Here is a 12,767-nt window from a genome sequence, read left to right as displayed (position 1 = left end):
GTATGTTCGGCTCATCTATTTGAATGCTGATGGAAGGAATGTTGTCAGTGTTTGTATAGCCCAGGTTGTGGTTACATCAGGGTGTAGCACATGACCCTCACAGGAAAGGGAGGGCCCTTAGGAAACAGAAACTCCCCCTTTCGGATCTGTCCATTGTGTGTGGTGTGGATAGAAATTTCTAGAGGAGAGTTCTGCTATCCTTGCCAAGTCGTAGCTGCATAAACATATGTCAGACAAGCTGTTTTTCGGGAGACAGCTCATCCCTTGGTGTCACTGTGCACAGTGAGCTACTAAAGATACCACAGGCTCAGGGCTGACGTCAAGCGGATATGAGCCGCTCCGCAGCTGATTGCTCCGAGTCCCAAATTGGAAACATGAGCTTGCCCACAGAAGATGGTCCAGCTCCTATCGACAAGCGGATCCTCACATGCTCCTCACGGTCGTTTGTTTGAAAAAGCTCAAGTGACTCTTCATTGTCCCAGTGGCTGTGTGAGGTAGTTTCTCAGAAGAGAACCAAAACCAAAAACAAGAACGAAACCCCTGCAACCTGACAAAGGACAGAACCAAGAGGAGGAACCTTTCTCGATGCTGGCCCCAAAGGATCAAGTACAGAAGGGACAAGCCGGTCCGAGGCTGACAAAGAGATGAGGTTCCCAAAACAGCGGCCACATTTTCAGGAAAGTGGCCATGCTGGGTTATTTTTAGAACAAAATGTAATGAATGACAAATGCACAGGATGCCCTCTGGGACTCATGTTAATTTCTGCCCTTTTTTAGCCTTTGCCCCAGTTTCTCTAACTTTAAAAAAAAAACAAAAATTGTATTGCTTATTTTCACAAGGTTCTGAGAATCCTACCCAGATGCTGTGAGGTATTAATAAGTAAAAAAAAAAAAAAAAAAAAAAAACCCACCATATTTCAAGCATTAATGAAGACTTTGCACATTTTTCTTTGTGGTGTTGGGAATTAAACCTAACCCCCCCAACCCCCCGTAGTCTGAATGTAATTGGCTCCAGATAATCCCATAAACTCATAGGGAGTGGCATTATTAGGAGGTGTGGCTTTGTTGGAGTGGGTGTGGCCATGTTGGAGGAAGTGTGTCACTGTGGAGGCGGGCTTCGAGGTTTCATATATTCAGGATATTGCCCAGTGTGTCAGTCAACTTCCTGTTGCCTCTGAGTCAAGATGTAAGGACTTTCAGCTCCAGCCCCACATCTGCCTGCATGCCGCCATGTCCCCACCATGATGATAGACTGAACCTCTGAAACTGTAAGTGAGCCACCTCAATTAAATCTTTTCTTTATAAGAGTTGCCATGGTGAAGGTGTCTCTTCACAGCAATAGTAAACCCTAAGACACCCCTCCCCCTTGGCCCTGTGGCAGATTAGTGTCTGTGATTGACTTAAAATATGCAAGTCAGGGCTGGAGAGATGGCTCAAAGGTTAAGAGCACTGCTTGTTCTTCCAAAGGTCCTGAGTTCAATTCCCAGCAACCACATGGTGGCTCACAACTGTCTGTAATGAGATCTGGTGCCCTCTTCTGGCCTGCAGGGGTGTGTGCAGACAGACTACTGTATACATAATAAATAAATAAATCTTTAAAAAAATATGCAAATCAAATACCCCAGTTGAATATTAATACAAACATTTCTGATTCCTGAAATCAAGATGTAAAGCAGCAGTTCTCAACTTATGGGTCATGACCATTGGAAAATACATATTTCTCATGGTCTTAGGAACTGAGATACCTCTTAGTAGCAGAACTACAGTTGTGAAGTAGCAACAAAAATACATTTATGTTGGAGGTTCCTAAGACCATCAGAAATGCATGTTTTCTGATAGTCATGACCCACAGGCTGAGAACCACTGGTGTAAAGGGTTTTTCCAGGAAGGCTGGAGAGATGGTTCAGTAGTTAAGAGTGACTGCTATATAATCATAAAGGCTAGACCTTGGATCCCAGTCTCAGGACCAAGATAACCAGGCAGGTGTCTCACAAATGCCTATAATCCAAGTTCCAAAGGAGGCAGAAGTGTTAGGAGTTCTGGGGCTTCTTGGCTTCTAGCATTAGCAAGGAAAATGTGAAGCCCAGGTTCAGGGAGAGATCCTGCCTCAAAGAAATGTGTGGGCAGTGATGAGGACACCTGAAGCCTTCTTCTGGCATCTTTGTATGCACACAGGCACATGTGTACACACTCACTCAGGTACGTACACACATACACACACACACACACACACACACACACACACACACAGATAACAAAATATCTTGCTGTTGAGATGATTCGGCTAGTAAAGGCTCCTGACACCAAGCCTGACAAACTGGATTCAATCCCTAGAACCCAAATGGTAAAAAGAGAGAACCCACTCTCACAAGCTGTCCTGGCACATTTTACGCAACACGACACACACACACACACACACACACACACACACACACAAATAAACACATGGACAATAGATCTCTCAAGAATTTTTCTTCTATCTATCTATCTATCTATCTATCTATCTATCTATCTATCTATCTATCTATCTACCATCCATCCATCCATCCATCCATCCATCATCTATCTACAAATTACGTATCTGATCTTATTGAACAAACACAAACTGTCAGGCGTTTACAGATGCCATACAGTCATGTGACATTCAAAAGCAGACTCAGAAACCAGCCCTGAGTTGAGGCGCACCTCTTCTTGTCATGGGCCCTCACCATCCCGTGTATATTCACACGTACTTGCTAAAGGATGGAAGAAGTGGTCACTGGTCAGAGAAATGAGCTGGGCAGCCCTGGTATCCCAGTTAGAGAGATAACGTTCATCTCAACTCGTGAAGGATGTCTGAAAATGAAGGCTTCCTCTACGGTGTTAAGGCCTCAAATCATATAGCCTGACCAGAGGTCACCTTTGTTTTCAAAGGGTGTGTGTGGGCTCACGTATCACACTGTCTACACTGTGGTTTTGTCTTCCCCTGCCATGGAGACCTGGGCAAAACCTTGTTCACACTCCAGAGCCTCGGCCTCTTTCTTTCTTTCTTTCTTTCTTTCTTTCTTTCTTTCTTTCTTTCTTTCTTTCTTTCTTTCTTTCTTTCTTTCTTTCTTTCTTTCTTTCTTTCTTTCTATGTATACAGCATGTATGACCATAAGAGGGCACCAGACCTTATTACAGATGTGGATGCTGGGAATTGAACTCAGGACCTCTGGAAGAGCAGTCGGTGCTCTTAACCTCTAAGCCATTTCTCCAGCGCCCCCTCTTTATTTCTATAATGAGGATGGTGGTATTTACCTGACAAAGTGGGAAGATGGAATCATGTCTGTTCGGTGGCTGCCACAGAAAAAGGCGCTGATCTGTGTGGGTGGCGATTTGTAAGCAGATGTGGCTTTAACAGCTGTGGAATGTAAGATAGTGTTGTAGCCTGAAACTGCTACAGGTACCTGCCCAAACAGGATATGTTTACCTCCACCCAGCTTTCCAGGATATGTTTACCTCCACCCAGCTCTCCTTCTCGTGTCTTTTTCTGGTTCAGAAGATCGTACCCGCGGCCTCACACATACTGAACAGGCACTGTCTCAACAAGCTACTACCTCAGCTCTAGGCTAACTTTTCTGCACCAAAGTCTGGCTGTGCCTCAGCGAAGCTGTGGGACCAAGACTTGATTCTAGATGATTATAAAGTTGTTTGGAAGACTGACAGAGATTTTCGAAGTCAGCTGTGCCGTGGAGTCTCACTGCAGACAGCTGAGTGGTGTGAGCACATTTTTGGCTGATGGTAGAAGACCTGAGAGACGTTTGTCACGTCCTGGACACTGTATTTGGCTCCTTCGGGAAACTAGCAAGTGGTGTCTTGCCTTGCTTTCAACATCCAGCTGGAGTCCTGGCATTTCTTTTCATTCATTAGACTCTGATTGAATAAGCCCTTCCATGGTTCGATGGAAATGCATTTAATGAGGCTTAGCAGAGCAGCGTTTTAATATTCCTTTGGAGACTGATTTTTTTTTTTCCACCAGGAGCAAACAACTTTTCATTTAACCTAATATTATCACCTAACTCAACCAGAAGTTATTTAGGAAATAGCCAGGGTCTGTGTCACTTTATAAAATGGGGAAATTGAACGCCAGACGCTAAGTGCCGCCTGCCCCAACTGCTCTCCAGGGCTCTGACTTCCTGGCTCCTGATCTTTCTCGGGTTAGAGAGAAGACAGAAGCAACTCCTCCTTTACGAAGGGCGTCTGAAGGCTTATTAATCAGTCTCTGATCATCATATCCTCGTCATCTTCTGCCAGCACCCTGTGATCAGCAGTTAAACGAGTGTGAAGAAGAGCAGAGGGCCAGGCCTGGAAATGAAGGGATGTAGATGAGGGAGGTTGCCTCTGAACGGTTTAACATGTTCATCTTCATAAATGATATCTTCCTTGGTGAGGTGGCCGTGTGCAGTGGGGGAGAGGTCATTGCTATGAAATAATCTTTTTTTTTCCTTCTGAGACAAAGTTTCTCTGTGTAGCTTTGTGCCTTTCCTGGAACTCACTATGCTTTTACATTGGAGGTACTTTACACTACCTACAAAACCCATCCACCTTATTTACTTATTTGTTTACTTATTTACTTATTTATTTACTTATTTATTTACTTATTTATTTATTTATTTATTTATTTATTTATTTATTTATTTATTTATTTATTTATTTATTTATTGTTGTGTCAGTCCTTACCACACATGTGCATTCCATGGTGCATGTGTGGCGACCAGGGAACAACGAGTAAGAGTCACTTCTCTCTTTCTACCTTGTGGGGGCTGGGTATGGAACTCGGGTGTCACACTTGGCAGTGAGTGAACTCCCCACTGGACTCTCTCTCCGGACCCAGTTGTATTTAGTCAACTTGGAATAAATAGAAAAAAAAAAAAAAGAACAGTTGCTATACAGGAAACCGATGGACGTGGCCATTTTAAAAATCAATAATTACACCAGTTCTCGTGAGAGTAAGAACAATGTCTCAAAGCGAGGTTTGAAGACCCACACGGCTGAGAACCTGGAAGAGGGTCTCATCAGAAATGACGGAAACTGCTGGGTGATGTGGCACACACACTCGGGGGGCAGAGCCAGGCGGATCTCTGTGAGTTCGAGGCCAGCCAGGTCTACAGAGTGAGTTCCAGGACAGCCAGGGCTACACAGAGAAACCCCGTCTAGAAAAACCAAAACAAGGGAAACCTTCAGGTTTTTTTTTTTCCTTTCTCTGTTTAAATCTTTTATTTTGTCGGAATTGTAGAGTCACACGTAGTTTTGAGAGCTAATACGGAGAGGTCCTGTGCACCCTCTACCAAATCGCCTCATCAGGAAACAGTCAGAAAATTCCAGTCCTGTCTCCCAGCCAGGATGCTGACGGTGTAGCAGCTGAAACACAGGATGTTCCCATCATCACGAAGGTCTGGCACTGCTCATCCCAAACCAGCCAATTTCCCATGCTCCCTCCTCTTGTCCCTGTACCCTGGCACAACACGACAGTCTGCATTGTGAGTCCGTAATTCTGGTCTTTCGAGAATGTTATGTAGCTCAGCATAGAGGTTCATGCCTGTAATTTCAACCATTGGGAGGTTGAGGCAGGAGGCTTGCCTCTTAGTTTAGGGCCAGGCTGGGCTACTTAGTTAGACCCTGTCTCAAAAAATATAAGGTGGTGTGGGAGCCCGTTTTCGGGTTCCTCGTGACTTTCCCCAGCAGGTCCTCATAGAGAGGATGATTGGACCATGGGCCTGAGTGCAGGTATCTGAGATGGTCTGTACTTGGTCTTTTGCTCCGCCCCTTGGCGTCTCTATAAAAAACCCTGGGGCAGGGGCTGGAGAAATAGCTCAGAGGTTAAGAGCGCTGACTGCTCTTCCAGAGGTCCTGAGTTCAATTCCCAGCAACCACATGGTGGCTCACAAACATCTGTAATGAGATCTGGTGCCCTCTTCTGGCCTGCAGGCAAACTTGCTGTATACATCATAAATAAATAAATTAACAAAACAAAACAAAACAAAACAAAACAAAAAAAACCCTGGGGCAGAGACAGTCGGGGCCCGTTGGCATGGGTTCCAGGCCCTCTCGAGGCTATCCTTTATTTTTTATCTGTTTATCTCCGCAATAAATCCTTCTATCTAATATTTCCTGCTGCTCGAACTCAAGAAAACTCTGGGGAGCTGTGGGGTTGGTGGGTAAACGCCCCATAAGGTGGCGGGATGGTTCAGCAGATAAAGGTGCTTGCTGCACGAGCCTGGAGACCTGAGTTCGATTCCTGAGGCCCACATAAAGGTGGAAGAAGAAATCCTCCCTCCTCAGAGTTGTCCCCTGAGCCCCACGCCCACCCATGCCCGCATGCGCTCACCACCTCCCCTCACATGAACAGTAATAAACAACCCAAGCGAGCAAACGAAACACGACATCACCGCTGCTGCGTTACTCACAACGCATGAAGACGTCGAAATGACAGAGCGTGAAGACGACTTCCCTATGTGCCTGGACCTGTTATGCACGGAGGTGAATACCACAGAGCTCCCGGCTTCTTCTCGCCTACCCTCATTCCCATCGTGGACGCCACTTTACTACATCCAGAACGCAATGCGACCTGGAGCGGAGCTCGGAAATCTGTGCACTTTTCAATCGAAGAGAAACAGAGGCACACTGAAAGGAGGCCAGCTAACTCTGGGGAGAATAAAACCCAGTAAAGAGTCCAGTGAGACAACCTTTGGGCATCCAACTCAGTTCTCCTCTTTATGCATGTAAATGAGCCGTAAGCAACAACAGACACTTAGAAGTAATTCCTCACACATCTGAGAAAACCTGAAATAATCCTCCCCCACCTCCCCCATTAATCGTGTATTCCTTTTTTTTGTTTATTTGTTTGTTTTTCGAGACAGGGTTTCTCTGCGTAGCTTTGCACCTTTCCTGGTGCTCACTTGGTAGCCCAGGCTGGTCTCGAACTCACAGAGATCCGCCTGACTCTGCCTCCCGAGTGCTGGGATTAAAGGCGTGCGCCACAACCGCCTGGCTTTAATCGTGTATTCTTTAGATTTCCGAGTACTAGTTTAGCCTTCCAGCTGCCCTCAGGGGCTAGCCACACGTGCACAGAGCATCAGGATACTACTCTGACGTAGGGCAGATGGATGGTGGCTCTGCTTCCACCTACACAGCGTGATAGAGAGGTGCTGTGCTTCCTGACTGGAAAGCTACAAAAAATGCCCCGGGCACACTTCCCTAACCGCACGGCCACTGCGTTCGTGTGCGCCGCCATGGTTCTGCGTCGAGGCAAGTCCAGCTTCAAGACCGGTGGGTTTGCATTCTTGGCACGGAGCTCCCGGGACGGTGTAAACAGCTGAAGTTGCCACCTTTGTAGACACCCCTGCCGGGAAGACACCGGTGTGCCGGCTAGGAGAGTGTGGTTGGAGGGCGTGTGGGCATGCGTGCTGAGAGGAATTCAGAGAACAAGGTGACCCTGAAGATGAAGGAACCTCATACCGTGATCCCCGAGTCTTGTACCGATTGTCACAGAGGCGAATGAGATGAGGCAGGGGGCCGCGTTCCTGGAGAGAATCTTACGGATCTGTCAGTTCAGGTCCCTGCAACCAAACACGCTGTGGGAACAAAATCTCTGAGAGACAATTCACGTCTGTGTCAGTTTGGACTCCGACGCCAACTCAGGATTCCAGAATAAGAACTGCACAGGCATCCTATCATTTAAATCAATCATTTCTATTTGGAAGATGTGTCTGTGGCAGTGAGCCAAGGGCAGGGCCGGCTGCCACTCCGTGGAGCCGTCTTGAGTGGGAAGGGAATGCCAAATATTTTCTACTGGCTCCCAGGTCCAAGTTCACCCTTTTACTTCCTGACCCGTGGCCCTGGGACTGGGGCTCTGCAAAGCACACCCCCTGTGCTTCCCTTGCTGACTGCAGCTGGGAGACTAGCTGGCAGGAGTAGATTGGAAGGCATGCACTAGAACGCTTTCCAGTTCCTGCTCCCATCAGCCCTCTTATGGCAAGAGAAGTTAATGACAGATCCTTTCCAGACTCTGCCGGTAGCTACAGTAGCAGCTATGGTATCCCTTGGAAGTGCCAGAACTGACTGTGGCCCCCTTAGTGACGAGCACGTTAGACATGTCAGAACCCTTCAGAGACTACAGCACCAACTATAGGAAGGAGTCTTTTTTCCCAGCAGAGGTCCAAGGTCTTATATGGCTTCTATTCCTGGGGTCCAAGGGCCAGCGAGGTGGAGACTTTCCTTCGACCCCTGGATTATGATATCCTTTGCTGCAGCCACTTGTGAATTTATGAATGTGTTACCACAAAGTCCCTTCTGGCTACCACAGCCTTCCGGCTTCTGAGTAATTCATTTCTTGTGTCCACTTGCCTCTGTGGTTTCCCATGGAAGGATACTGTACTTGGTCCCAAGGATGGGTTCGTTTGTGAACCTGCAGCTCGTCTATGTTTTACTGAGACATCTACGTAAGACGATAGTTCCTGTTCACCAGGGCCAGTGTCATGGACCGATCTGCCAGTCAAAGTCTGTGCAGGAGGTTGTGGAAGACAGAAAACTGCTCCTAGGCAGTTTCTCATTGCTGCCATAAAATAACCCACACAAGCAACTTTAGGGGGAAAAAATGGTTTATTTTGGTTTACAGTTTCCTGAGGGTTATGGTGGACAATGGTGGAACAGGCATGGTAGCAGGACCAGGAGGCTGGTTGGTTACATTACATCCATGATCAGCAGACAGCATGACTATTGAGGCTAGGTATAAATCCCCAAGAGTCACTTTTAGTGACCAGTAACTTCTTTCCTGCAAGGCTCCACCTCTCAGGTTCCACAACCTTCCCAAACAGTGCCACCAGCTGGGGGGGCGGGGGAAGGTGCTCAAACAGGAGAGCCTATGGGAAACATTTCATAGTCAAACAACCACAGCAGTATGCTGCCTGTGTGTGTGTGTGTGTGTGTGTGTGTGTGTGTGTGTGTGTACTCATACATGTTCAGGCGTATGTGTGTCTGCAGGTACACATGTACGTGCATTGTGGAGGGCAGAGGTCAGCTCTGGGTGGCATGTTTCACGTGCTGTCCACCTTATTTCTGAAATCAGGTCTTTAACTGGCTTAGAACCTGCTGGGCAATCCAAGCTTGCTAGCCAGTAGGTCCCAGGGATATCCCACATTCACCTTCCTAGCAATAGAATTATGAACACTTACCACCGTATCGAGCCTTTTTATACGGATACTGGGGACCAAACAGGTCTTCATGCTCGCGAGAAGTTGGACTATCTCATCAGCCTAGTGACTGATGCTCACTCATTCTCCCTCTTCCCTCTCTGTGGGAGTCGACCACAGGACAACCAATGGCGTCACACCTCAGGAGCTGCCCACCTTGTTTTCTGGGACAGGCTCTCTCATTGGCCAGGGACTCACTGACTGACTATGCTGGCTGGTTAGAGAGTCCTGGGGACCCCACCACAAGGCTTTTCACAGGGGTGCTGAGGATCAAATAGACAGAGGTCCTATGCTTACATGGCGAGTCTCTCGTTAACCAAACTGGTATCTGAAAAGGCCTGTGGAAAATCCACGCCAAGCTGGGCATCGTGGTGCATTTCTTTAATCCCAGCACTTGGGAGGCAGAGGCAGGCGGATCTCTGAATTCAAGGCCAGCATGAGCTAGAGTCAGTTCCAGGGCAGCCAGGGCTACTCAGAGAAACTATTTCGAAAAACCAAAAAGAAGATCCATGCCATGTTATTTTAGAGCATCATCTATGTAGGTAAAAGGAAATACTGTCTGAATAATTAATTCCTCACTAGATGGCAATCATCACACGGTCTTGGGTTGGATTCCATTCATGCTCCCCGAGGGCAACTGGATTCATTGGCATTTTATTGAATGACCTCGATTTCAACCCTGTTGAGCAGCGGCAACTGACAAGAGTTCCAGGTTTGCCAAGGGATTTATGTAAACTCTGGTTTGATGAGGATGTTTGGACTGGATTATTCTTTCCCTCTGGGCTGCAGAAAGTGCTCTCGTTCCACCTACATTCGTTAAGATGGGTTAGCCTGTATTGCAGCTAAAAATGTGACCCATTTTGACGGCTCGTGGGGACTGGCAGAGGATCTGTTCCATGCCGTTGTTCAGACATCGAGCCAACTGTGGCACTTCTATCTGTCAGATGCGTGGTCTGGAATCTCTAACCGCCTCAGGTCCAACTGGCTGAAACTAGTTACAGACCTTAGTCCCTGGAAGGGGAGAGCCAGGGCTTGCTAACTGTTGTAATGAGCACTACATCCTCTGTCTATCCCGCCCCTTCTTCAGGAGCAGAACTCCTAGGTGTTAGCCAGGCACATGGCTGTGCCCGCGTCAAGATTTCATTCTAAGTCTGTGGTTAAGTGGCCAGCACAGTCGGTTTGAGCCTGCAGAAGGGCCCTGTGGGAGTCTGAATGTAACTGGCCTCCATAAGCTCACAGGGAGTGGCACTATTAGGAGGCGTGGCTTTGTTGGAGGAGGTGTGGCATTGTTGGAGGAAGTGTGTCACTGGGGAGGCGGGCTTTGGGATTCCCTATGCGCAAGATACCGCCCAGTGTCACAGACCACTTCTTTTTTTTTTTTTTAAAGATTTATTTATTATGTATACAGCATGTATGACTGCAGGCCAGAAGAGGGCACCAGATCTCATTATAGATGGTTGTGAGCCACCATGTGGTTGCTGGGAATTGAACTCAGGACCTCTGGAAGAACAGTCAGTGCTCTTAACCTCTTAGCCATCTCTCCAGCCCCAGACCACTTCTTGTTGCCTTCTGATCAAAATGTAGCCATTCGGCTGAAGAGATGGCTCAGTGGTTAAGAGCACTGGCTGCTCTTCCAGAGGACCTGGGTTCAATTCCCACATTTTAAAAATTTTTAAAAAGATGTAGTCAGTACTGTGTCTGACTGCACGCTACCATGCTCCCTACCATGATGATAATGGACTGAACCTCTGAACTGTGAGCCACCTCAGATGTTTTCTTCATAAGAGCTGCCATGGTCAGGGTGTCTCTTCATAGCAATAGAAACCCTAACTAGGACAGACCCTAGGAGCACTACCTCCTGTCTTCACCCTTCCTGTTGCCTAGTATGTGGACTGGCTGGGTGTCTTTGGACTCTGAGGTGATCTTGGTAGAGCAAGACAAGCATGGCATCACCTGGTAGGGGCCCTGAAGGGAGTGAATTTCCAACTCTGGATTCCGTACACACTTGAATCTGGTCTGAACCGGTTATTTGGAGATTTTTGTTATTGGCAGCTGCATTGAGTCCTTACTAGTAGTGTGGGGCTCATTTGCAGTCTGTAATAGCCCTTTCCCAGGTAAACCATTTCTTTTCCTCTTCCTGGTGCTGTGTCAACTGTTCAACACAGAAACCCGAGATGGGTCAAGATCTCATCACTGACTGAGACAGGTGTGGTGGCCATACTTTTAATCCCAGCACTCGGGAAGCAGAGGCAGGTGGATCTCTGGGAGTTTAAGGCCAGCCTGGACTACAGAGCAAATTCCAGAATAGCCAGGGCTCCAAAGAGAGACCGTGTCTTTTTTTTTTTTTTTTTTTAAGATTTATTTATTTATTATGTATACAGGAGAGGGCGCCAGATCTCATTACAGATGGTTGTGAGCTACCATGTGGGTGCTGGGAATTGAACTCAGGACCTCTGGAAGAGCAGTCAGTGCTCTTAACCCCTGAGCCATCTCTCCAGCCCGAGAGACCCTGTCTTACACAATCCATCTCGTTAATGATGGAGGTGACTGGGGACATAAACTCCAGGCTGGTGGCCATGTGGGCCTGACATGTCATCAGGGGATTGGACTGGGTACCTGCTTGTTATTGCTCTAACTTGGGCCAACCCCACTGATGCCCTGGACAGGGTAAATCTGCTGCCTAGGTCTATCATGTGATACCCCCGTCCTCTACTTCCAGATGCCAGCAGCACCCTAGTCATGTACCAAAAGCATTCTAGATTTTGCTGAATGTCCAAGTGTGTGTGCACTAACTCAACTACAGTTGCACACCTTCCCCCCCCCCCCCCCCCGTAAAAACAGTTTTTTAAAATGTGTACACGTGTTGTGTAGTGTATGTGAAGGGTTGATACTAGGTGTCCCCTTGGGCACATTCCATCCCCCCCCCCCCCCCCCCCCCCCAGACAGGGTTTCTCCTTGTAGTTTTGGAGCCTGTCCTGGATCTCGCTCTGTAGCCCAGGCTGGCCTGGAACTCACTGAGATCCGCCTGGCTCTGCCTCCCAAGTGCTGGGATTAAAGGCATGCGCCACCACCGCCGGAATCCCTTTTACTTTTAGATGCTGCGTCTTTCTCTGAACTTGGAGCTCTATGAGACTGGGCTACGTGGCCAATGGGCTCCAGGGATCTGTTCCTGCCTCCTCAGGGCTGGTGTGACAGGGATGTGCCACCATGCCCAGCATTTCATGCAGGTGACCCAAACCCAGGTCCTCATGGCTGGGCAGCAGGCACCTTACTGGCTAACCCATCTCCTCAAAACAACAATGTATATTTCCATAGGCAGGAAGTTCTTGGAGAGTCAGCTGAAGTGACAGGACCCTTAACCTCTGGTTCCTCTTTTTCTGACTGAGAGAAGTCAGACCCTTTTCTTGTGACATTGACTGGAGGAGGCAAGAATGATGCCAAACATTCTTCACGGAGACCTAACACTAGAACACACTCGTCCTTCGCTCCCTTCTTTGGCTACATGGTAGAGAGCCATGTCCCGAGGGCTGCTGCGAACACTTGCTTGGAAAGAAGG

This window comes from Peromyscus leucopus, chromosome 22, assembly GCF_004664715.2.
Source record: "Peromyscus leucopus breed LL Stock chromosome 22, UCI_PerLeu_2.1, whole genome shotgun sequence".
Lineage (NCBI taxonomy): Eukaryota > Metazoa > Chordata > Mammalia > Rodentia > Cricetidae > Peromyscus > Peromyscus leucopus.
Note: the sequence above shows the minus strand (reverse complement) of the source record.